Genomic DNA, 24,704 nt, shown 5'->3' with positions numbered 1-24,704 from the left:
AAATCAGGGTATTTTATGGAGAACTTTATACTTTCAAATAACGTTTGAATTACTTTTCTGAGTTTAAGTGGTAGGTACAAAGTTATGACTTTGACTATCGTTGAGTTTGGAGAAGGTTAGTCATAATACCCAAATCTGAAGTGGAGTGTGGCCATCTCGGTGTGCTCCACATAACTTGGCAGTTCGGCTGTAGACGACTTTCTGTCAAAACTAGTTAATTAATATAACCGTCACGTAATAGATGGAAAGGGAGCCAGTTGGATGCGCGGGGACTGTACCGAGGTGTAGCCAGCAATAATTGGTAAGTTCGGCGTGATTGCACTTCGGGCTCGAGGTGTGCGGCTGGACATTAAGGGGGCGTGGCGAGGCGCATCTGGAATTTCATGTGACGTCACAACCCGCCAATGGACCTCACACATCGGCCAGCCAACACACGGACAGGCGAGGCCCATTACCAACACTTCTCAAAAACATCAGATCCAATCTATAAGCATACGATTACAATCCATCTCGATCGGCAGCGTTCTCGAATTTCAGAGAAGACTTATGTTTGATGCAAATGGTGTCCTCATTCATTCGGTTGTACGTATTGTAACATTGGAAAAGAGAGTGTATCTATTATATACTTGTGAACTATAAGAACCTAAATTTAAATTCACAGAATGCGCGTTATATTGCAAACTTCAGTTTCGAAACTTGTAATAAAATGGAATATTTTTAATTGGAACTTTAATGGCCACGGTTAAAATTACCACCTAAAGCCTGATTAAGCATTTTTACGGTGCATCGACATCGGTTAGGAATTAAACAGGAGGTTAACCATGGTAATCTCTAAACGCTCACATCCAAACGGTTAAAGGAGATGACCTTACTTACTTACAAATGGCTTTTAAGGAACCCGTGGGTTCATTGCCGCCCTCACATAAGCCTGCCATCGGTCCCTATCATGTGCAAGATTATTCCAGTCTATATCATCATATCCCACGTCCCTCAAATCCATTTAATATTATCCTCCCATCTACGTATCGATCTCCCCAAAGGTTTTTTCCCTCTGGCCTCCCAATTACCATTCTATATGCACTTCTGGATTCGACCATACATGCTACATGCCCTGCCCATCTCAAACGTCTGGATTTAATGTTCCTAATTGTGTCAGATGAAGAATGCAATGCGTGCAGTTCTGCGTTGTGTAACTTTCTCTATTCTCCTGTAACTTCATCCCTCTTAGCCCTAAATATTTTCCTCGGAACCTTATTCTCAAACATCCTTAATCTCTGTTCCTCTCTCAAAGTGAGAGTCCAAGTTTCACAACTATACAGAACAACCGGTAATATAACTGTTTTATAAATTCCAACTTTCAGATTTTTTTATCAGCAGACTAGATGACAAAAAATCTTCTCAACCCAATAACAACAGGCAAAACGAGATATCCTAGTAAAGTAAAATGGCAGCCAGATTCACAGCTGATAATTTCGAAGACCATCATTATTGTATCTGGATTACTTGAAGAGGAATGTTGGTGAACATGAAGTTGTGTTGGTGGAAAGAGAGAATTATTACGAAGACCAGGTGGCAGAGAATTTCAGGAGAAGTGTCGTTTATCGAAATTTACCGTGTCATTTCTGCCGCAACAGGTTAATTGCAATAACCAACAAAGAGAAACAGTCCATTTCTTCTATTAACTAGTTGCTTACAACATTACGATTATATGCAACTATGTAAAGAATTCCAGTATTTTAAGAAGGAACATAAAATATCTTTTCACAAGTCGCAAGCTGACCATGAGGGGTTATGAATTGATTGCACAGGTCCCTGGTAACCATAGATTGTACATATCTTCATTAATCTCCCGGTGGTCTATGTTTCATCCTTTTCCCTTATGGAATCCCTTAATTTTTTCTATTACCGTACATATTCAGATATACGTATGTAATAATTGGTATAACAATACTTCACACTCACGTTGGGATATAATTATTTTCATTTTTTATTTTCCATTTTGCAAGACCTCAACCAAAAGAAATGCAACCCGGAAAAAGAGTAGTGCCCAAAGATAAACAGATGTAACACGAAACAATAGAATACGTTTTTTCGTTGCAGAACGGAATAAGTGCAATCGTTTTTAGACATTGACCATCATCTTTGTCGAAGTCTGGATGATTTCTTTTTATTACTTTATAGAAACAGTGTATCATGAAAGATGATTTCTTTTTATTACTTTATAGAAACAGTGTATCATGAAAGACTTCACCATGGTTAAATGCGCTGTCAGCAAACCATGTGCTAGTAACCGTTGATTTTGAATATAGTGCACACAAATTAGGCTAAATTTTAATAGCCACGGCTGGTTAATTTTTAACCGTGGTTTCGTAACCCATGGTTATTACGTTTCTAGCCGAGGTTGATGCACATCGCCATAAGAGGAAATTAAAAAAAAAAAAAAAAAAAATTGAATCAATCAGAATTCTTTATTTTCGAAAAATCCTTATCTTTGTTCTTTCTTCTTCCCTCCTTGTTCTTTCTCTTTTTCTCCTTGTTTTCTTTCTCTCTCCTTGTTCATTCTCCTGCCTTATTCTTTCTCCTACTCTCCTTGTTCTTCCTCCTTCTCTCCTTGTTCATTCTCTTTCTCTCCTGTTCTTTCTCTTTCTCTCCTTGTTCTTCCGCCTTCTCTCCTTGTTCTTCCTCCTTCTCTCCTTGTTCATTCTCTTTCTCTCCTTGTTCTTTCTCTTTCTCTCCTTGTTCTTCCTCCTTCTCTCCTTGTTCATTCTCTTTCTCTCCTTGTTCTTCCTCCTTCTCTCCTTGTTCTTCCTCCTTCTCTCCTTGTTCATTCTCTTTCTCTCCTTGTTCTTTCTCCTTCTCTCCTTGTTCTTCCTCCTTCTCTCCTTGTTCATTCTCTTTCTCTCCTTGTTCTTTCTCCTTCTCTCCTTGTTCTTCCTCCTTCTCTCCTTGTTCATTCTCTTTCTCTCCTTGTTCTTCCTCCTTCTCTCCTTGTTCATTCTCTTTCTCTCCTTGTTCTCTCTCCTTCTCTCCTTGTTCTTCCTCCTTCTCTCCTTGTTCATTCTCTTTCTCTCCTTTCTCTTTCTCTCCTTGTTCTTCCTCCTTCTCTCCTTGTTCTTCCTACTTCTCTCCTTGTTCATTTTCTTTCTCTCATTGTTCTTTCTCTTTCTCTCCTTGTTCTTCCTCCTTCTCTCCTTGTTCTTCCTCCTTCTCTCCTTGTTCTTTCTCCTTCTGTCCTTGTTCTTCCTCCTTCTCTCCTTGTTCTTTCTTATTCTGTCCTTGTTCTTCCTCCTTCTCTCCTTGTTCTTCCTCCTTCTCTCCTTGTTCTTCCGCCTTCTCTCCTTGTCCTTTCTTATTCTGTCCTTGTTCTTCCTCCTTCTCTCCTTGTCCTTTCTTATTCTGTCCTTGTTCTTCCTCCTTCTCTCCTTGTTCTTCCTCCTTCTCTCCTTGTTCTTTCTTATTCTGTCCTTGTTCTTTCTTATTCTGTCCTTGTTCTTCCTCCTTCTCTCCTTGTTCTTCCTCCTTCTCTCCTTGTTCTTCCTCCTTCTCTCCTTGTTCATTCTCTTTCTCTCATTATTCTTTCTCTTTCTCTCCTTGTTCTTCCTCCTTCTCTCCATGTTCTTCCTCCTTCTCTCCTTGTTCTTCCTCCTTCTCTCCTTGTCCTTTCTTATTCTGTCCTTGTTCTTCCTCCTTCTCTCCTTGTTCTTTCTTATTCTGTCCTTGTTCTACCTCCTTCTCTCCTTCTTCTTCCTCCTTCTCTCCTTGTTCTTCCTCCTTCTCTCCTTGTTCATTCTCTTTCTCTCATTGTTCTTTCTCTTTCTCTCCCTGTTCTTCCTCCTTCTCTCCTTGTTCTTTCTCCTTCTCTCCTCGTTCTTTCTCCTTCTCTCCTTGTTCTTTCTCCTTCTCTCCTTGTTCTTTCTCCTTCTCTCCTTGTTCTTTCTCCTTCTCTCCTTGTTCTTTCTCCTTCTCTCCTTGTTCTTTCTCCTTCTCTCCTTGTTCTTCCTCCTTCTCTCCTTGTTCTTCCTCCTTCTCTCCTTGTTCTTCCTCCTTCTCTCCTTGTTCATTCTCTTTCTCTCATTGTTCTTTCTCTTTCTCTCCTTGTTCTTCCTCCTTCTCTCCTTGTTCTTTCTCCTTCTCTCCTTGTTCTTTCTCCTTCTCTCCTTGTTCTTTCTCCTTCTCTCCTTGTTCTTCCTCCTTCTCTCCTTGTTCTTCTTATTCTGTCCTTGTTCTTCCTCCTTCTCTCCTTGTTCTTTCTTATTCTGTCCTTGTTCTTCCTCCTTCTCTCCTTGTTCTTTCTTATTCTGTCCTTGTTCTTTCTCCTTCTCTCCTTATTCTTTCTTATTCTGTCCTTGTTCTTTCTCTTTCTCTCCTTATTCTTCCTTCTTTTCTGCTTGTTCTTTCTTATTCCGTCGTTGTTCTTCCTCCTCCTCTCCTTGTTCTTTCTTCATTCTCCTTCTCTCTTTGTTATTTTCCATTCTCTCCTTGTTCTATCCCCCTCTCTCCTTCTTGTACCTTCTCTCCTTATGCTTGTATCTTATGTTCTTGTTCTTTCGTCTTCTTTCCTTATTTTTTCTCCTCTTCTTGTTCCTCCTTCTTTTCTCCCTGTTCTTTTTCTTTTCTTAAATTTTTCTTCTTACTTTTCCTTTTCTCTTATTCTTTGCTGTTCTTTTTTTCCTAATCTATTTTCCTTTCTTCCACACTCGTCATTATTTCTTCTTTTCTTTTTCTGCCCTTGTTCTTTCCCTTGAGCGGTCTTTGTTTGTATTCTTCTCTTCCTCTCTTCTTGTTCTTCCTAGATCTACTCCTCTCTATATTATTTCTTCTCCTCTTGTTCTCATTCTCCTGCTAATTGTATCATATTTCCTTACATTGTACCTCTGTTGTCCTTACTCTTTATTATTTTCATCCTACACTTTCAGTACTAGTAAGCCAAGACTTCTCGAGTTTCTCTTTCTTCAGTTCGACCAGATATCGAATACCGATCCGTCTGTGGAGAAGTCCTCTGCTGCGTAAGCTGAGGCCGAGCTACTGTATATGAAACGTATTATATGGCAAAAGTAACACGTTAGAAGGTGTGTTAAAATATGACTTTCTCTCATTTTTTATCCGTCTATAAAATAAGACAACTAAATGGACGACTTGGAGGAAAGTTTCTCGAATGAAGTAAGAGCTTGGCATAGTTTCAGTCTGGCTCTGTGTCATGTAGATAAACATCCCACACCATCAAGATCTGGGAGCGCGTCACAACACGCCACGAAATCATTTTCTGATCTCTTAAAACTCGTTACGGTGTCGTAAATCAAAGTAAGTAAAGCACAGGAGCGAGCATTCATCTAGAACGTCTTCCAGCATATTTAAAATTATTAATTTGGACAGTAAATTGTAACTCAATTACATGTAGCGTCTTCTCGCTCTTTAGAAAATAATTTCTAGTCATTCGTCCATATAACACATAATTAGAGACCCCGGAATTGGGAGAATAGGTTTTGACGCGAATTTTTTGAGGCAGAAAAGTTGTTCCTTTGATATGTGTAGTAAGATATGTAATTGTAAATGCATTTTATGTTCGCGAAATTAAAGAAGATTTCACTAGTAACTTTATTTCTGTGAAAGTTGCACTTTGTTTTTGGTATGACATTTTATGCGACAGGATATATTTTTCGAGATTTTGTACAATATTTCGCACGCAAGGTAATTTTATAAGAATTTATTGTGATTCATGTAGTAGCATCATAGAGCCAGTAGCCATATTGGATTTTATTGCGACTCATGTAGTAGCATATGAAGCTAGTTTAGCTGGTCATCATGTTGGATTAAAATTAACAATAATACATCTGCAAAGGTATAAATTGTTAAATTTTAAGATACGATTAGAATTAAGTTTGGGCTTGAGTTGGTGTGTTAAATACGTAATTTCTAGTAAGCTGACACTAGGATACAGAGTAATTTTCAAAAGTAGATATTAGATATATTGTATGTTGTAAATTTGCATCATTTATATAGTTTTAAGTTTTTTTTTTATCGTTAAGTATAGCAAAAATATTGCTGTTCTTAACCGACCATGGCCAGCATTTTTACACCTTCCTTCCACGAATTTATTCACTACTCTTCAGGGTCCCTACATATTGTGGCGCCATGCTGGAATATTCTGGTAGCGTCAAGGAGTTGCGTGCGCATCTGGCGAGAAGGAAGGCGCGGGGAAACGGAAACTCGAGCTTCGGTAGATGCTGTAGCGCGGTACGGACCGAGGGGAGAAGACCGCGGTGACTGCGCGGAGCGGAGAGAGCAAGGGAAACATCTAGAAGCGTATTCCTCTCGAAGATTCCAGAAGTTATGGTGTAATAAACAAAAGCGCTAGTGACCGACAGAGAGTGAGTCAGTCTTCGCAAATTATTCTTGAGTCTTCAAGTCTACAAGTGAGCCTTCGACTCGCGTGCCTTTCAGAATCTTTGAGAGAAATCTGCTTCGAGATGCTTCCTTACTTTCTCCGCTCCGCACCGTCACCGTAGTTCTCCTTCCCTTACTCCATACCTCGCTACAGCTCCTACCAAAGCTCGAGTTTCCGTTTCCCCGGGTCTTCCTTCTCGCTAGATGCGCGCGCAACTCCCTGACGCGACCAGAACATTCCAGACGGGTGCCACAATAGGCCTATAATATGTGAAAGAAATTTATAGCTTCGTTTATCCGTCTGTTCATATGAAACAATCGGCTTCCATAATCTCACTACAGCTCCCCAAAATATTGTAAAAAATTGTAGAAAATTACAAAATTGTAAAATTGTAAAAATTGTAAAATATTGTGAAAATTGTAAAAATTTGTAAAAATTGTAGTTGTAATACTGTAAAATTTTGACTTGTTCCACATCTTAAAGCTTCATTGCTAATGTAAGATCTATGGAATATAATAAATGAAATGAAATGAAATGAAATGAAATGAAATGAAATGAAATGAAATGAAACTGTGTGAATTGCTACGTAACTTCATAATAGTATTATTTACCATTTCATCGATAATGTCTAGTTTCGTTAAATTGGTAAGTTATATTATATTGCACAGCATTGAATTTTTTGTTTCAATTTATAAATATAAATATCATTAAATTACCCGCGTGGTGTAGGTGTTATCGAGCGGAACTCGTGCTCCAAAGCTGCTGTTGGATGTGGATTTTAATTTCGCTTGGGCCAATTACCTGGTTGAGTTCTTTCTCCAAGTTTCCTAAGGCGAATTTCAAGCTATCTTATGGTGATTCCTCGGTCTCATCTCGTCAAAATACCATCTCGCTGCCATCAAATACAAGTTAAAATAATCTTATGATTGATACAGGATAGTTAAGCAACCTATAAAAATTTTATTATCTATTTGTATATTGGTACAGTTCTGCCATAACTCATCACTGATATATAGTACAATATTTAGTTATCCACCGCTCTGGAATAATGGTTAGCATATTTGATCGTAAAATGAGCAGGCCCGGGTTCATATCCTGATTGAGACAAGTTACCTAGTTCAGGTTTTATCCGGGATTTTCCCTCAACCCAATAAGAACAAATGCTGGGTAACTTTCGGCGCTGGATCCTGGACTCATTTCGCTGGCATTGTCACCTTCATCTCACGCAGAGGCTAGATAACCATAGCAGGTGATAAACCATCGTTAAATAACCAATTAAAAAAAAAAAGAACTTGAACTTTTAACGAATATGGTGACTAGTGCAGAAAATAAATGCAATATCCGCTGTACAAGCTGTTAGTAATATGATGAAGGATGAATAGAACAGAGAAAAATTCTCTCCGGCACCGGAACTCGAACCCGGGTTTTCAGCTCTATGTGCTGACGCTTTATCCACTAAGCCACACCGGATTCCAGTTCCGATGCCAGATCAAATTCTCTCAGTTTAAGTTCTACCTCTCTGTCCCCCTTTGGTGGCCTATCCTCATGTACTGTCACAGAATATGTGACAGTGGCACAAGTCCAACGCACTATGTACAGAGGTGCACTCATTACGAGTGATTAAGTGACTTTTAGTAATAACTTGAAAATAATAGGTATTCAAATTTCATTTATTTTTCCAACAAGAAGCAGTGATATATTTATCGGGTTGCTAAGAAGCAAATACGCGTATAGAGCAGTGATGACCGAGTCGTGCTCTCCGCTGCACACGGGCAGTATGCAACAGCTGATCCAAAGGCTGGAGAGAGAGAGAGAGAGAGAGAGAGAGAGAGAGAGCTACTGTCGCTAAGCGTTGAAGCACCTCTGTCGTCACTCATTATTCTCACTCTCTATTCTGTACTGCGTGAGAATGCCATTTACATTTTATATTTATTAACGTTCATTCGTTATAGAATTAAAGAATAGCATGAAACTAAAATTAGATATAGGCCTATGGAAGATATGTTTTATTGAATTGAGAAACAATTAAGGCACGAAATTACTAATCTTTGTTGCAGACAATGGGCTATGGCATAATTTTAATTGCATCACATGACATGCAGAGTCTCGTTATCGGGAGTTTACTTCTACTAAATTTTGTATTCAGTGTTAAAAATGCTGTTTCATAAGTTTTCATAAAGCATCTCTACAACCAAATGTTCAATTCAACATGAATTCTGAAACTTTCACCTGTATTTTTTGTATTATTATCTAGGGTTAATCCTTACGTACAATTTAAATTATTAAAATCACATTAATGAGTTCATACGAAGGGTTCAGAACCATATATTATAGACGTAGAAAACAAGGGTTAAAATTAAGTTATTACCATAATGCAATGGAAACATATAGCAAGTAATATAAAGTATGCACATTAAAACTAATCTTCATTAAACTATGGTATTCACTTACCTTTAACCCTTAATTTCTCCGTTTTTAATAAATGGCGCTTGGCCCACTATGCCTTTGAATCCTTCATATATGAAAGTATAGACTGTGAACAACCAGGATTTATTTTTCGTACTTCCAAAGATATTTTAAGGATGAACACTTTTTGTAATTATTTTATAATAATTTAATGCGTATAACATTAGCATATGTTTCAATTGTATGTTCACCTGCATATAAAAATAATATTAATGACCGTATACAGAAAGAAATTCAGAAGCGTATCCTCGATATACTGTACGTATTTTAACACAATAAATATGGTAGGTGTACTTTAATTAATAACATTTGTTGTAATGCATGCCATGGATGGCGATCCTTCACTTAATCCTTTCATATGTGTGTGAGTGAATGCTGTGTAATGTCTTAAATGTTTGTGTTGTATCGGAGGTGGCCCTGGCATTGAGCTGATCCCTCATCCAGGGAGGCCCTCCATGTCCTTGTGTGGTCAAAAAAGTATGTATGTGATCCATAGATTAATTCCTCTCCCGACAGGTCGCGGCCCTGTAAGGCCCGGGTGGTGTGGGTCGTGTAAATGCACCTAAAAGGGAGAGGTTAAACTAAGAGAAAGAAGAAGAAGAAGAAGAAGAAGTTGTAATGCATTATTGAAAGAAACTAATTATGTAAGCCTAAACTTTAATTAATTAATTAATTGGTAGAAGTTTGGTGGCGCATCATTTATTCTTATATAAATTTGGTAATAGTGTAATAATTAGTAATAAACTATTATATCTGACTAATTTTAATGCTGTGAAAACAATTTTGAGAAATATACAATTACAGCATAATCCCATTTTTTAATTAACAGCATCGGTATTAAAATACTCATCTTTAATTCAAATGTGTAACGTATTTAATTTGCTTTCTTTTAAAAATAACCTTCCAAAACATTACAACATAGTCTATCTATTTACACATAACTGTTTTATGAACTTTTGTTCACGTCATATGATAAAAAATTATATTATAATTTGTAAATTTATGTAGGTCTAACAATTTCCTTTATTCTCAGACTTAATCAGTGTATGTGTTTTGTTTTGTATTATACAGTACAATTTGGCTAAATAAATAAATAAATAAATAAATAAATAAATAAATAAATAAATAAATAAATAAATAAATAAATAAATAAATAAATAAATAAATGAGTAAATAAATACAATTTTTGCAGTGCTCTATCTGTTATAGTAATCTTCATAGGGTTGCATTCATTCACTTCATGCTTTGCCCTAATTGTCTACTACAACACTACTATTAATATCAGCAGTGTGCGGTGATGACGTTTTCGGGGAAGCAATTCCATGGAAACACTGTATGTAGGCAACAGACATCGAACCCCAGTCGAGCAATGGCATACATACAGGCACTGCTTTCCTTCACGTCACTCTACCGCACGCTACTGATTAATATAAGGCTTTTAATGTGAGTTGAAAATGGATCATGATCATTCAAACTCTCAAATCCTCCCATTTCTGCAGCTTCCTTGGCACTACGTGCACTATAAATCTGTAATATTGCTACGCCCCTCCTCCAAACCGACTTCAAGTTATCGCATGGCAATTGTTTCCTTCTGTCCCTCCAATATCTTTGGATTCATGCACATGGCTTGCTTTGCTTCCTCGCGGGCGCATACACTGCTTAGAGAAATTATTAGAGAAATAATAACTGACATTTTTTTCGAATATGTGCCCATTTAAACGTTCCGCGTTAAATATATTAATAAAATTATAAAATAAAAAGGTCATGAAGACCCATAAGGTAGCGGGAGGTCAAGGTTTCCACCTTTTCTACACAATCGGTATTAATCGCAGGAGGGATGTAAGTCCTACGTGCTCGCCGACTTAACACCCGAAGATACTCATTTCTATTAGAAGCTGTGTAAACCCCGAGGCCAAAGTGAGGCCGGAAGGATTAGATCGATGAAGAAAATCCGTGACCCCGCGACCTACTGCCTTGCAGCGCAATGTCTTATCTGTGCTCCCTCAAAAGCATAAAATGCACTAATAAAATATTAACTATAATAATTTGCAGTCGTGCAGTTGAGAGCTTGGTCACTACAACTAGATAATGTCATTGTTGTGTTACATGCACAATCTTATTAGTTTCATTTACTGAAAGGAAATATACGAGGGTCATTTCATAAATAATGCACAGGTTGGCAGAACTATGAAGTGGATGAAGCAACACCAATGAAAATTACATCAGTTGCAGTTGAAGAATTGAGGAAGAAGCACGCGTGTTCGTTTCGTCCATAGCATATTCTGTGTTTAGGTAACGAGAGCTAGAAATGGAGCCTACACGTGTCTCGGGTACTGTGACGATTGAAGATCAATTGAATCTTTATGTGGCAAAATCTCCCCACAGAAATCCACAGCGGAGCGGAGTTTGTGGTGAGCTTACAGTAGACCGTAGTGCAGTTTCTCGCTGGGCTACTCGCTTTCGTGTCAGCTTAGACGATGGTGTAAGACCAAGAAGGCCTGAAACACCAACACATAAACAAAATGTGAAAATTGTGGCGGATGCTCTTCAAGAAGATCGTCGAGCGACGTGTGAGAAACTTTTGGAAACTACGGGGATTTCACCAAATTCAGTATTCCGCATTATGACAAAGAATTTGAAGAAGAGAACAATTTCTGCACGATGGGTCCTTCACCGCTCAACTGCTGAACAGACATTGCAAACTTGCTATCACGAAAACGAGAAACTGTATTACGGTCCACTGTAAGTTCACCACAAACTCCACTCAAAGCACTGTGGGAATGTGGATTTCTGTAGGTGGAGTTCTTCCACGTAAAGATCCGATCTTTGGTCTTCAATCGTCACAATACTCGAGACACGTGTAGGCTCCATTTCTAGCTCTCATAACCTAAACACAGAGTACGCTGTGGATGAAACGAACATACCCACTTCTTCCTCAATCCTTTAACTGCAACTGAAGTAATATTCATTGGGGTTGCGTCATCCACTTCACAGTTCTGCCAACCTGTGCATTATTTATGAAATAATTCGCGTATGTAGTAACTATGAATTATAAATTGAACTTCAATTAAATACATAATTTTCAAAGCTAAGCTATTAAGGAACTTCATGGCTTCTACTAAAAATAATCGAGCACGTAAACAGAGTCTCACAGGTCTTCAATAACGATAACGTGAAAATAACAGAGCGACAATAATGCAAAGATAAATACTTCAAGAAATCAGGGCTGTGATTGGCTTATATCAAACACATTCTTAAATGTTATTGGTCTATATTAATATTCTGCATTGTTTGGACATGTTCTGTCTTTTACTTTCTTACTAAAAGTGTAGGATATGATATTTTATGGTTGCTCATATCCAGGCTTCGAGACTTTGGACTCGATACAATAAGATCACTGTGCATGCACTAGGCCTATGGGTTGTTGACTCGCTGCAGGTAGGTAGAGATGTGTTGAGGTAACGACGTTTCTATTTAGAGTAGAGTACGGTAGTATGGGGAAACACACACATATGTACATTCTGAAAGTAAATGTATATTACACAATGACAATTTCAAAACAATGTGAAAAGCATTTATTCTCCTGTCTTTTATAAGCATTTGTGTTTAATTATACACAGTGTTAATGGTGGAAATAAGCATGTAGCAATTTTAATTTTTTCATTTATCTTATTGGTCGTCTTTAGGAAGTGCAGTTACAGTACCGAATTGCAATGTACCTACTACAAGACACATTCTCAGTGTCTCAAATGTAAATCTTTTTCGGTTATCTGCCGAAGTTTGTACTATGGAAAGCTGCGCTCTACATCGCATTACGTGATAGGAGCAAAACGAAAAAACCTAACATCATTGCAGTCTGTAAGACACAGTCCTTTATTCCAGGGTGACTCTATGCCACTAATTTACTGTTTATGTTACACAATGTTCCATATCCTTTATTTTTACATAAAATTGATTTCCACTTCTGTTTTACACGTTCAGTAACCGGTGTACTTGGTGTCTCATTAATTCTTTGCGTCATTTTCTAAATTAATTTGAGGGCTTCCGGCATCTCTTGCTCTGACTTTTCTAACCGTGTAATAGTTTCAGACACAGTTTGAAAATGAGTTTGTATGAAAACCAAATTATTCGTCAGAACCTTCAAATCCAGAGCGTTTTTCTTTGCGTATTTGTTGGCATTCATTCTACAGTACTCCCACCCACTATAGGCCTACGCTTTACCACTGTACTCAGCACGTCGTTATGCGGATTTCCCACTGAACTGTTCTATTGGGTCCGAAGTCTCGAAGCCTGCTCATATCTTTATTAACGACATACAGCTCAGACTGCAAAATAGAAGATATTCTGTAGGGAATTTCTAGGCCTCTATATGTTATTACGTTCATGCAGTTCTACACTTGTTCTAAGTGTTTTAGTCATCTTACAAAAAAAAAAAAAATAAAATGCTTAAATATAATCTAACCATTAGACACTTATACCTATAAAAATTTACTTCGTCTGAAGGAGAAAATCTTAGCAAACTTCCACGGCTTAAAATTAGAATATTAAAATAGTTATTTCTTCAATAATTACGAATTATCATTCTTATATCGGGATATTACGGGATTTCAGCAATGCAGAGCTGTAGGTCTACTTCATCCGCAATTAAATAATAAACATTAATATTTAGCGTGGTTATGTCATACAACATTGACAAATTAGCGCTACCAGTTACAGACAAGAGCAACTGCAGTGTGCCAGACGCCATACATCACAAGATAGAATCGAAGTGACAACCTCGCGACTTGGGTCGTCTCCAAGTGAAGTCCCTTGTAGACTACACAAACGTGACTGAACCGATTCCATGTGGTCTGAATTTGCTGATAGTTTCATTTGCTGTAAGTTTACCTTTGTTATCAAATGGACCTTCGTTTTCTGATTCTAGCCTTTCTGTCCCCACCAAAGTAAGGAATACAACTATACCAGTATGTACAAATAGTTTTCAAGTAGTAAGATAATAGGGCAGCAACACATTGGCAAGGTGAAGCATAGGCCATAGCCTATACCCGGTTCTTCCATACCCGGAAACCGAACCTCAATATTCTCAGCCAGTAATGATTGAATTATTTATGTTGGCTGTATAAGCTCTCTCTGGTAGCACGTCGTTTTAAAACACAAAGTTTACATTGCGATCTAGTTCAGAGACATCCACAGCTGTTTACTGTATCATTTCTCTCGTCAACATCTTGTCATTAACATCCGAAGTTGTTTTATATTAATGCAATATAATTTTAACTTCTTTTTTTCTATACTTCTTATTATCAATTGTTCTTACCCTTATTCCACTCTTCATAATAATTATTTTTCTTCCTCTTTTCGCCTTTTTTCCTTTCTTCACCTTTATCTTCTTCATTCTCTTCTTACTCCTTACATCCATTCTCATTTCTCTCCTTCCTCTCTTCCAATTGTATAGAATTTCTTTTCTTAGAATTGTAAGTTCTTTATTATCCTTTAGCCCCATTTTCTTCTATTCCTCCACTCTTTTTTCATATTCTCCTCTACATCCATTAATTCTCCACCTCCTCCACCATCCACCACTTATTCATCTCTTCCTTTCCTTCCTCATACGTTTATTCTTTCCTTCACCTTCCGCTTATTCTTCCCCTCCTTTGCCCCGGCGTTCATTCTTCCCCTTCTCATCCTCTGCATATCCATCTCTTCTTTTTCTTACTCATTAGTTTATTATTCCTCCTCCACTTATTCTTTCTCTCCTTCCCAGCTTATTCTTCCCTTTCTCTGCCCTATCACTCATTCTTCCCCGTCTCCTCATTAACATATTATTTTCTTCTTTCCCCTTCTCATTCATTTACCTTTCCCCTCTCTTTCTCTTCATTTATGCTTTCCCTTCTCCTCCGCTTATCCTTCCTCTCCACTTCCCCTCCGCTTATTCTTCCCCACCTCCACTGTTTATTATACCCCTTCCCTTCCCCCTTCGTTTAATTTTCCCCTCCTCTGCTTATTCATCCTCGTCCGTTCCCTTTAGTTTATTCTTCCCCTCTTCCTCCACTTATTCTTCCTCTCCCTTTTCCCTTCCTCTCCTTTTTATTCTTATCCTCATTACCCCTCCGTTTATTTATCCCCTTCTACGTTTATTCCTTTTTTCCCATACTCCTCTGTTCATTCTAAATAAACAATCCGTGGCGTTACAGCCCACGAAGGGCCAAGATCAACCAGCCGGCTGTTGACTTCAAGGCCACATGCCGAAGCAGAGGTGGACGATCATCCGACCAGAATTGAGGTATCGTGTGGTTAGCACGATGAGCCTCCCAGCTGTTACAGCTGGTTTGCGTAACCGGATTTCGCTACCTATCGTAGCTCCCCAAGTGCCTCAAGATGCTAGGTGGGCACCTGTCCCATACACTGGCCGAAATTTCATGAGAAAATTTCTTCTCCCATGAAGACTCGAACCAGCGCGCATTCCGTAACGCGAGTCCTAGGCAGGATGCCTTAGACCACGACGCCACGGCGCGGGACCTCTGTTCATTCTTGCCCTTCTATTCTTATCATCCTTCTCTTCCTCTTCTGTTTATTCTTTCCTTCATCCTCCTTCGCATCTTTCTCCTACCACTTATCCTCCATTTAATCTTCCTCTAACTTTCTCCTCCGTTTATTCTTCCCCTCTTTTCTCCTCCTCCTCCGATTATTCTTCCCTCTCCTAGCCCTTCGTTTCCTCTCCTCTTCTCTCTTTATTCTCCCTTTTCTTTCTCCTCTATTTAATCTTCCCCTCCTCCCTCTTCGCTTAATCATCCATTTTCTTCGTCTTCCATTTATTCTTCCCCTCCTCCTCTTCCCTCGTCTCTCATTTCCCTCCTCTTTCACGTCGTATATTCTTCTTCTCTTCCCCTCCGTTTATTTTTCCTCTTCTATCACCCTCGTTTATTCTTCCCCTTCTTTTTAGCTTATTCTTCTTCATCTCTCCTTCCTCATTAGTTTATTTTTCCCTCCTTCTGCACGTCTTCTTCTCCTCCTCTTCGCCGTTTACCCTACCTTTCTCCTCTGCTTATTCTTCCCCTCCTCATCGCCTCTGTTTAACTTTCCCCTCTTTATTTTTTGCTTATTCTTCTCCACCTTTCCTTCCTCAACCGTTTATTTTTTTCTCCGTCTCCGCTTCTTCCCCCCTATTTATCTCTCCTTCTCTCATTCTTCCCCTCTCTTCCCCTCTGTTAATCTATCATTCCTCAATTGCTTATTCTTCTCCTCCTTTTCCTCCACCTCCGTTTCAGTTTCCTCTCCGTCACTATTCACTTTTCTCCCCCTTTTCTCTTCCTTCTCAGTTTCTTCTTGTACTCCGCTTTCCCATTCTTTAATTTCACTTTTCCCCCACGTTGTCTGATAGCATGCTGTCTTCCAGATTTGGAGATCCCGGGTACAATTCCTGGACTCGGCCCTCGGGGAATTTTCTTTGAAGAAGGGAATTTCACTGGGTGTTTAGGGTCTGGAAATTTGTAAGAATGTGAGTGTGAGTGGAAAAGTGCCGGGTTACTGATTAACCTGTCTTCAAATCAAATATATAATAAAATAATAAAAATAGTATACCTGGGCAGAAATCTGATCACAATTTTCATCGCCACATTGTTGACAAGTAGACCTAACGCCATCTATGAACTAACCAGGAAACACTAAAAGATGGCAGAGAGTTAACAATGAATTTTTTTTTAATTATTCTCCTCTTTGTCATCTCTACCTTATCTTCAACTGAAACTAGAGGAACCCATTCTGGCAGTCAAGTGCAGACTAATGTTTTCGCAGAAGTTAATATTACTCAAACGTGGAATTGCGTGCGCATGTTCCCACGGTGCCGTGTCGCTCACTACAATTAGCGGAAATGGCGTCGTTAGGGAAGATTAACAACAGCAATGCGAATATGAGACAGACTGCAACTTCACGTGATTTATTTACGAGCAGTAAGTGCAAGTCTTGTGCAGCCAAGATTCTGCATTACGAGAAATGCTGCTCAGCTTGATTGTAACGTAACCTAATTTGGCAACAACGCTAAACTTAACCAAGAACCATACAGTAAATCACTCTGAAAAGTATTTATCTGCAAGTTAACTTACAGCTCGGTTGTATTTCACCCGTTCTCTGAAGTAATTGGAGACAACCAGAGTCCGTCCGCATAATCCCAACCTGTAATTACAAAAATATGTAGGATTATTACCATTAAGTAAAATAATTTATATGTAAAATGTGTCAAATTATCGGTAGATAGAAGAGAATGTCAATTTTTTATAAGAAAAATATAATTACTTTTTTTGAATACATATGCGTGGAGAATTTCTTAATCACTACTGTTCAGTAGTTGACAAGTCAAATACCTTGCTAAGCAGGCCTATTTAATTTGTGGATTTGCAGCCACGTGAGGAACGTTACTTATCAACAACGTGAACTTCATTACAAATACAATTATCCATGTCAGGAGAAAATGAATGAAGAACAGAAGGAACATTCGTACAGTATTTTATAAAATGGTAAATTCTGTAATAAGGAAAAAGAATAATTCAGTGCATAGTTACAAGAGTTAAGCAAGTCTCTTCAAAGGAAGACGATACGAGAAAATACTAAGAATAAAGATGAGATCCAGAAGGATGAAAAGGCCCAGAATGAAAAGAAGACAATAGAAGGATGCAAAGTAGGACAACTGTAGGAAGGATTAAAATAAAAGAAATAAAAGGAAGGGAAAAGAATGAGAAAAAAACATAAATTTTTGAAGTTACAGTAATATGAATACCCCAAAAAAATTATCTAAGCATATAGACATATTCCTTTTCCTATCATGAAATTATAATAAAAGAACACCCTGGCTTGGGAAACAAATATTGTAATTCTTCGTTCATATGACGACCATACCTCTATAGCAGCGGTTCTCAACCTGTGATGCGCGGTCCGCGAGTGATTTGAAAGATGCCCACGAAATCAAAGTGTTTTGAAACGGTATTTTAACTAAACTTAACTTTATAACGTTCTCTGATTTTTTCAGCTTGCCGAAATATATTTTGTTTACCTCAGACTTTTGAGAGAGACAGTTTAACAGGAATGAATTCGCCTGAAGACTTCCCTTGGTGTGTATACTATCTTGCATACTATCCGATATTTTTAGTAAATTATAAACTTTAGGATCCAACTTTATTGTGTTCATCGTTCAGGATAAGACTGAGGCAAAAATAAAAGAATTGAACTTGTGGTCTCACAGAGTTATCAGTCGAGAAATCGATTCATTTTCCACTCTTAGTGACTTTCTACCAACACATGATGATGGACTATAATCCGATAACTTTGGAAGTATGAAAAATATTCACCGATTCACATTAAAATTAAGGAAATATTATAATTTATTCAATGGAAAAAGCAATTATTGTATAAATAATCTCCGCTTTGTAGCAAATAATAGTTTGCCTGCCCAAAAAAGAAAAGACGCTATTGGAATTACAAGGATTATCTTCTGATTCGATATTAAAAATACGTATTTACTACAACGTCCCTGTTGAATTACTGGTTGCATGCACCATACATACAATTCCAATGTTTATTAAATTGCAATACAGCACGTCATTTGCATCAGGATACTTACGTGAAAATAGCTACATTATGTGCTCTGTCTTCTTGAAGATAAATATTTTAAGTAAACTTAATGTTAAGATAGACTTGCGACTTAAGAGTATCTATAACTGAGTCAGACTTCGCAAGTCCACTTATAACCTTATGATGAGTTTAAATGAAAAACTAGAGTATCTACAAATTGAGCCAGACTTCGCAAAGAAACATCAACGATCCAACTGATAATCTTATGGTAAGTCTAAAAAAACTTGAGTATCTACAATTGAGCCAGACTTCGCAAAACAACAACAACCATCCCACTGATAATCTTATGGTAAATCTAAAAAAAACTAGAGTATCTACAATTGAGCCAGACTTCGCAAAGCAACATCAACCATCCCATCATAACCTTATGATAAATCTAAAAAAAACTAGAGTATCTACAATTGAACCAGACTTCGCAAAGCAACATCAACCATCCCACTGATAACCTTATGATAAATAAAAAAAAAGAAACTAGAGTATCTACAATTGAGCCAAACTTCGCAAAGCAACATCAACCATCCCACTGATAGCCTTATGATAAATCTAAAAAAACTAGAGTATCTACAATTGAAGCAGACTTCGCAAAGCAACATCAACCATCTCACTGATAACCTTATGATAAATAAAAAAAAACTAGAGTATCTACAATTGAGCCAGACTTCGCAAAGCAACATCAACCATCCCACTGATAACCTTATGGTAAATCTAAAAAAAACTAGAGTATCTACAATTGAACCAGACTTCGCAAAGCAACATCAACCATCTCACTGATAACCTTATGATAAATAAAAAAAAACTAGAGTATCTACAATTGAGCCAGACTTCGCAAAGCAACATCAACCATCCCACTGATAACCTTATGGTAAATCTAAAAAAAACTAGAGTATCTACAATTGAACCAGACTTCGCAAAGCAACATCAACCATCTCACTGATAACCTTATGATAAATATAAAAAACTAGAGTATCTACAATTGAGCCAGACTTCGCAAAGCAACATCAACCATCCCACTGATAACATTATGATAAATCTAAAAAAAACTAGAGTATCTACAATTGAGCAGACTTCGCAAAGCAACATCAAACATCTCACTTATAACCTTATGATGAATTTAAAAGAAAAATCCACAAATTGAGTGGGACTTCACAAAGCAACATCAACGATCCAACTGATAACCTTATGGTAAGTCTAAAATAACTAGAGTATCTACAATTGAGCCAGACTTCGCAAAGTAACATCAACCATCCCATTTATAGCCTTATGGTAAGTGTAAAAATACTAGTGTATCTACAAATTGAACCATATTCTGCAAAGCAACATCAACCACCTAACTGATAACCTTATGGTAAATCTAAAAAAAAAACTGGATTATCTACAAATGAGCCAGATTCTGCAAAGCAATATCAACCATCTAACTAATAACCTTATGGTAAGTCTAAAAAGAACTAGAGTATCTACAATTGAGCCAGACTTCGCAAAGTAACATCAAGTCTAAAGTCTAAAGAAAACTAGTTTCATTTTTCACAGCAAAAGACATCAACAATCCCAACCTAACGGTAAGTCTGAAAAGCAGGTTTCATTTTTAACAGCAAAGACCTTATACAACATAAAATAACTCTATTTATATACTAGGACTGATCAAGAAAGACAGAGACTGATTTTTTCACAGAAGTTTATTACTCTACTTCAATGTTTACACGACCTTTTTCAAAGTATTCCCCTTCTACTTGAATGTGCTTATTATAGAGTTTCTTCCAGTCCTCAAACAGATGATGCAAGTTGTTCTTTGTCAGGTAATTGAGTATCGTCTCATATGTCTGTAATCAGTTATCAGCTGTGATGAGTCATGGCTGCATCATTATCATCCTGAAGGAAAACAAGCCACCACAATTTTTAAATCGCCAACATTAAAATAGGCTAAAGTTATTCCATCTGCACGGAAATTGATAGTGATAATGTTTTTTTAACTGTAAAGCAATGATCTACCAGCAATGCAGTTTATCCCCACACTGTTGTTACTGGAGTATACTAACGTCAGCATTGACAACACTGAAGAAGCAAATTGCAAAGAAACGATCACAACTTCATAGGCATGAGACGAGACTGCATCATGACGACGCACCTCACATCGGGAATCAAGTCATGCACTTTCTCGCTAAATTCAACATAATCTGTGTACTACATCCGCCTTATAGTCCTGATCTCGCTCCTTCTGACTTTTTTTTTCATTCCCGTCACTAAAAGCAAATCTCAGAGGCATTCGATCATAGAAATCTGAAGTTGTGTTCAAGAAATGTGAGGCGATTCTCAAGGACCTGACAAATAATGACCTGCATCATGTGTTCTAGGACTGAAAGAAACGCTATATAGCAAGCACATTCAAGTAGAAGGAGACTACTTTGAAAAAAATTATGTAAACATTGAAATAGCGTAATAAACATCTGTGAAAAAATCAGTCTCAGTCTTACTTGATCAGCCCTCTATTTTAAGATTATAATTATACAAAAGCTAAAATTGAAATTTAGTATCACTGTCAATAATTTATTAATGATGTTTGATTCACTACATTATGAAAATATTTAATGAACAAAACTTGATTACAAGCCTGAATTATACAAAACTTTTCAAGAAGCACCAAAATCATATTATTTTCGAGGGGTCCGTGACACTCAAATTAAAAGGTTGGGAACCACTACTCACATCGACATGTTCCAGAAAGAGGAAATTAAACTTATTTCATAGTTATATACTATCAGAAAACAAGTCTTCATTATACATTTATTTGATACCTCAGAACAAGAGTATGTGATTTTTGTACGTAGGCTATAAGTTATTCTTTAATGATGCACTGCCATTATCACGAGATTGTATCCACATCCATGGTTTTGCAATCGGATTAATCGCGTTGAGAAAAGCATTGTAGCATTGTATTTCACATTTAAAGTTCTGAAAAAATTAACGTAATTACAAAAACCGTTATTTTTTGTGCAAATTCAATTTTGTTTACAATTTGTTTACATATTTATCTTTATTTCTTGAGTCTGCTTCGCGTCGCAGGCACGTGGTCTAAAGCTTCATGTCTTAGGTTAGTGATACGGAATGAGCACTGGTTCGAGTCTTCATGCTGGAAAAAACTTTTCATAAAATTTCGACCAGCATATGGAACCGATGACTACCCAGCATCGTGATGAATTTGTGGAGCTTAAATTAGTAGCTAAATCTGGTTTCAAAAGCTAGCTATAAGGGCTGGGAGGGGGGTGGTCATCGTACTAACCATACTGATTGAATGATCTGTTACTTATGTTTAAACATGTTATGTCGACGTGAGGCCAACAGTCAAGATTGGCAGGTCTTGGTCGTCTACCTATATTAAATGTGTTCTTAAATGAAGTCACAATATCATAACGCAACATGTTATATTGATGTTCACCAGTAGTTCAATTACCTAACTACTGTAATAGAGTTTGGATTGTGACAGCTCATACGAGATTTGTGACGCACAAAAAAACCTCTGGAGAAATATTCTTGGAGTATTTTCTATTGTCCCTGTCTTTTTATTTCAGCATTCTGAACAACGGAAAAGCAATAGCGAATAATTATTTAGAAGAGACGTGTGGAATGGATTTCTCCATTGCTGAATATTATACACACACACACACACACACACACACACAGGGTGGAAGTGAAATAACTTTGCAGATTGAAAGGCACGATAGGGTATTCTGAAATGAATAGAAAACGCATATTACGTTTTGCGATTAAATGCACTGTTAATTAGAAAATTAAATTTGAAGTTTCAGCAGTCCGGCAACATCGCCGCTAACACACTCTTCTCGTGATACAGATGTAAGAGATCAACGAACTCAATGTGTCTCGCAAGATGAACAGTTCTCTGGCGCTTTGTTGCAACCAAATCTCATCGTGCAGTGGCTTCAAATGATAGGTTTTTAAAATTAAGTTTACACGAAAACCGTTTACACAATTGAAATACGCCAGAGGGATAAATTATTCTTCATTAGTTTCCCCCTAGAACTTTAGCTTTCTTTCCTATTCTGATTGGTCCATTAACACTATACCATCATCTCTGAACAGTATTTTTAATTTGAAAGAGCTTTAAATGAAGAATCTGACCAGGTCACCTCGGGGATCGAACTCCGTGCTCAATTTCTGACAAAGAGCGCGCTGGGAGCTGCAAGGCCGCATTACTGATTCACTATAATATGAGTTAAACAAAGAACGACGAGCGTTGCGCGGCGGCGGTGGTCTTCCTGTTCATTGCCGTGCCAGATTTGTCACGGCTGAGGAGAGGGGAGGGGAGCAGGCGTATTTGGACCATAGCCTACAGGATGATTATACATCACACCGGCTGAATGGAAGAATGATACATCGGCCCACGTTTATTGGAAAACGGACGGAAACTCTTCTGGAAAGTAGGCTGCTGGAATGCAAGACGTCATACATCATACCTGAAGGTGTGAAACAGTCATCAGCTGCAAGATCAGCCGTCTTAGATACCTGATCCGCCTTCAAGTTTAAAAGAATGCGTTGTGTTCTGTAATTATAGTTATGAGTAGGTCTCGGGGATTTGTATGACATGTCTTATTTTTATCCTGGTCTCTTTTTATAAACTTAAGTTAATTTGAACACATTTCTAGCTTTTCTAAACACAATGACAAGATTATTAATGGTCATAAGCGTATAAATACATATTTTACCATATCTTAGCGCTGAGTCATATTCGATCAAAAATGGCAGAAAATATTTTTGGTAATACTACAATTGTTTCAACAGTTCTCCAACTACACTGCTCTGTCATAATTTGGAAAATTAACAGCAATATATAATTTTTCAATTTTTGAGTTATTTACATACATCTCCACATTATTATACCTAGTTGTAGTATTGGATCCATAATAATTTATGATATGTATTAAGACCTGTGATTCTGTAGGTAGCCAATCAGCAACATATTTCAGGAAAATATAGGGAAATTCTGGTATTATTATGTTACATATTTCTTGGCATTTTAATGGTTTTATAACAAATTTCAAAATTTTAAAATACATATAGGCATACGTATATACACATATATTACCGATTTTAGTACATAACTATCCGGGCCCTGATAATAATAATACTTACTTACTTACAAATGGCTTTTAAGGAACCCGAAGGTTCATTGCCGCCCTCACATAAGCCCGCCAGCGGTCCCTATCCTGTGCAAGATTAATCCAGTCTCTATCATCATAACCCACCTCCCTCTAATCCATTTTAATATTATCCTCCCATCTACGTCTCGGCCTCCCTAAAGGTCTTTTTCCCTCCGGTCTCCCAACTAACACTCTATATGCATTTCTGGATTCGCCCATACGTGCTACATGCCCTGCCCATCTCAAACGTCTGGATTTAATGTTCCTAATTATGTCAGGTGAAGAATACAATGCGTGCAGTTCTGTGTTGTGTAACTTTCTCCATTCTCCTGTAACTTCATCCCGCTTAGCACCAAATATTTTCCTAAGCACCTTATTCTCAAACACCCTGAACCTATGTTCCTCTCTCAGAGTGAGAGTCCAAGTTTCACAACCATACAGAACAACCGGTAATATAACTGTTTTATAAATTCTAACTTTCACATTTTTGGACAGAAGACTGGATGATAAGAGCTTCTCAACCGAATAATAACACGCATTTCCCATATTTATTCTGAGTTTAATTTCCTCCCGAGTGTCATTTATATTAGTTACTGTTGCTCCAAGATATTTGAATTTTTCCACCTCTTCGAAGGATAAATCTCCAAATTTTATATTTCCATTTCGTACAATATTCTGGTCACGAGGCATAATCATATACTTTGTCTTTTCGGGATTTACTTCCAAACCGATCGCTCTACTTGCTTCAAGTAAAATTTCCGTGTTTTCCCTAATCGTTTGTGTATTTTCTCCTAACATATTCACGTCATCTGCATAGACAAGAAGCTGATGTAACCCGTTCAATTCCAAACCCTGCCTGTTATCCTGAACTTTCCTAATGGCATATTCAAGCGCGAAGTTAAAAAGTAAAGGTGATAGTGCATCTCCCTGCTTTAGCCCGCAGTGAATTGGAAAAGCATCAGATAGAAACTGACCTATACGGACTCTGCTGTATGTTTCACTGAGACACATTTTAATTAATCGAACTAGTTTCTTGGGAATACCAAATTCAATAAGAATATCATATAATACTTCCCTCTTAACCG

At 37.6% G+C, this 24,704-nt stretch overlaps 1 protein-coding gene and 1 long non-coding RNA gene across 2 annotated transcripts in view; one reads left to right on the top strand and one right to left on the bottom strand.

Annotated features, from left to right (window-relative positions):
- Wnt10 (Wnt oncogene analog 10) overlaps positions 1–24,704 on the top strand; it is a 396,687-nt gene that overhangs the window by 70,039 nt on the left and 301,944 nt on the right. The gene's annotated exons all lie outside the window — the stretch shown is intronic.
- Positions 1–24,704, bottom strand: part of LOC138710812 (uncharacterized) — a 267,549-nt gene that overhangs the window by 82,013 nt on the left and 160,832 nt on the right. Inside the window, exon 2 of the long non-coding RNA XR_011335311.1 lies at positions 16,948–17,017. This is a non-coding gene — a long non-coding RNA (uncharacterized lncRNA). The remainder of the gene's footprint in view (positions 1–16,947; positions 17,018–24,704) is intronic.

This window comes from Periplaneta americana, chromosome 12 (genome assembly GCF_040183065.1).
Source record: "Periplaneta americana isolate PAMFEO1 chromosome 12, P.americana_PAMFEO1_priV1, whole genome shotgun sequence".
NCBI classification, from domain to species: Eukaryota; Metazoa; Arthropoda; class Insecta; order Blattodea; family Blattidae; genus Periplaneta; species Periplaneta americana.
The sequence above is the reverse complement of the archived record's forward strand: the minus strand, read 5'-3'. Positions and strand labels throughout refer to the sequence as shown.